This window comes from Pteropus vampyrus, unplaced genomic scaffold (genome assembly GCF_000151845.1).
Source record: "Pteropus vampyrus isolate Shadow unplaced genomic scaffold, Pvam_2.0 Scaffold56, whole genome shotgun sequence".
NCBI lineage: Eukaryota > Metazoa > Chordata > Mammalia > Chiroptera > Pteropodidae > Pteropus > Pteropus vampyrus.
The window spans coordinates 1,494,912-1,497,729 of NW_011888837.1; the positions used below are offsets into that span (position 1 = coordinate 1,494,912).

A 2,818-nucleotide genomic window follows, 5' to 3' on the forward strand; every position below is an offset into this window, starting at 1 on the left:
ACACACATATATACTTTTCTAGACTTGCTTATTTTACTTAATATGTTTTGCACATTTGCCAAGACAGTAAGTATTCTTTAAAAACATAATTTTAAATGTCACCATAGTGTTTAACCTTAGAGACAGTATGCATTATTTAACCATTTACTTATATCTGTATTGATTAGAATTTGTCCCCATCTTTTTGGTGATTTCTGATTTTCCTTCGGGGGATAGAGAGTATAAACACTTTTTATAGTTCTTATAACAGACTGGTGAATGGCCCTTCAGAATAGTTAGAACAAGTATTACTTTCATAATGAGAGGATATAAAAGTGTCCCATTCAGCATTATGAACTATATAATTCCCATCTTTGTTAAGTGAATGGGAAAAAGATTATTGTTTTAATTACTATTTGTTTGATAAATAGCAAAGTGTAATTTTTGAATGTTTATTAGTCACTTGATTTTGTCTGCTGTACATTGCATGTTCATGTCATGTCACCTTTTAAAAAAATTGGAATACTTATCTTTTTTCTAAATAATTGATATAATAAGGATATTAATCTTTTTTTATAATAAGCACTGTGAATATATTCAGTTTTCTGCTTTTTAGTTTTTAGAGCAAAGCATTTTTTTTTAAAAATAGTTTTTATTGACTTTCATGTAAGTTTTATATGATTATATCAATTATACAAGGGGAGAAATGTAAAATTCATTAGTATTTTAAACTAAACTTTTAGAAACAGCTTCTGTTTGAGAAATCAAGTGATACTAAATCACTAAGATGAAGGATTTGGTTATCTTTTTTCCCCCTTAGTTTTGTTTTTAAAATAGCATTAAAAATCAAGTCCTGGCCCTTACACTCTAGCCAGATGTCTAATGCTTTCAGCCCCAGACGGCCTAGCCACCATGCCCCGGGGCTCCCAAAGGGGGTTCCAGTCCTTTAGAGGTCATAATGATACAGCTCTGCTTGTCCACAACCCCCTGCTCATGCTACAAATCTCCTTATTTCTACAGCCCACATTGTTTCCTGTGTTCACATTACAATCAGTGGACAAAGCTTTGAGGCAGTCCATCGTGGTGCCTAAGTGGCAGGGCTCTGAGGCCAGAAATCTGTGCAGCTGGAAAAGAATGCAGTGTAATTACACAAGTGAAATAGAGCTTATGAGGTCCAAGTATTCAAACTTAAAAAGATTTCACTTAATATATAGCTTTTGCTATAAAATTATCTAACCTATTAAACAGAATGACAGCCCAGAAATAAACCCACATACATTTAGATAATTTTTGACATAGATGAAAAGACAATTTAATGAGAAGACAATTCAATGGAAAAAGGACAATTTTTTCAACAAATGATACTAGAACAACTGGACACTGGTAGCTTTAAAAATGTGTCCACAATCCTTAGAAACTTCCCTCTCAGTGAGTAGAGGTTAATTCTTCTCCCCTTCAGTGTGGGCTGGATTTGGTGACCTGCTTCTAGCAAATAGACAGCAGAAGTATTGGGATATTACTCCCAAGATCAGGTTTAAAAACCCTGACTTCTGTCTAGGTTTCACTCTTTCACTTTCTCTGTCACTTGAATCACTCGTTCTAGTGGAAGCCAGTTTGGCATGTGATGAGGACACTTAAGCAGCCTGTGGACAGGCTCATGTAGTGAAGGCCCCAGGCCCACAATCCAGCATGAGAAAAATCTGAGGAATAATTTTCTGAGGCTTTCCAATAGCCATGTAAGTGAGCTGGTAATCAGATCTCCCATCGAGCCTTAAGGTGTTTAGCCATAGCTGACAGCAACCTCATGAGATACTCTGAGCCACAAGTAGCCATTTACCTGATCCCACTACATGATCCACAGAAATTATGAGATAATGTTGTTTTTTATTTAGTCACTATATTTGGGGTAATTTGTTATGCAGCAGTAGATAATATCGACATATGTATGCAAAATAAGAATCTAACATGTCATACAAAATTTATGTAAAAATTAACTAAAAATAATTCACAAACCTAAAAGCCTTTACCAAAACAAACAAACAAACAAACAAACAAACAAAAACAAAAAAAGAGAGAGAGAGAAAGAAAGGGGGGGAGAGAGAGAGAGGGAAGAACTATTTTGACCTTGGATTAGGCAAATAAAATAAAATCTTATATAACATCAAAATCTAGACCCATAAAAATTTGATAAATTGAACTTCAGTAAAGTTAAAATACTTTGCTCTGTGAAAGACTAAAAGAAGGAAAAAAACCTGTGGACTAGAAGAAAATATCTGGCAAATCACGTATTTCACAGAGGACTTACATCAAGTATATATAAAGAACTCTTAAAACTAAACAAAAAGAAAAAAAAAAACCCTGTTTTAAGAATGGCAAAAGATTTGAACAGACAGACGCTTTACCAAAAGGAAATAATTTCAAAGGGGGGAAAAAAAAACCTGGATTTGAGCGGGAAGATTTGGTTTTAGATTAGTATATTTTTATAGAGTCTAATAAATATTTGTATATAGAATGCAACAATATTTTTCAAATCAAGTCTATGTCTTCTGCTTTCATCCATGAGAGAGTAATAGAGGAGCTTTCCTGATATTAAAAACAATAAAACTGGACAGAATTCTATGAGGGAACTTTTTTTGGGCAGTAAACAGTGCAGTAAAGGACAATGATCCGTGTGAGAAGAGAAACATGCCAGGTCGTGGCTTCCTGACAGGGCCAGGTTCTGGACCCTGGCACAAGGAGCAGGAGCCCCAGCCAAGACAGCAGTCTCACTGAGCAGAGGAGGTAGAAGGCAGGGCAGGACACCAAGGAAGAGGGGGCTGCATAAGCCCTAGACTGAAGG

At 35.3% G+C, this 2,818-nt stretch overlaps 1 protein-coding gene across 4 annotated transcripts in view; it reads right to left on the minus strand.

The window, feature by feature from the left end:
• The window catches only part of ADAMTS3 (ADAM metallopeptidase with thrombospondin type 1 motif 3), a 242,380-nt gene that overhangs the window by 14,520 nt on the left and 225,042 nt on the right, over nt 1–2,818 (minus strand). The window lies entirely within an intron of this gene.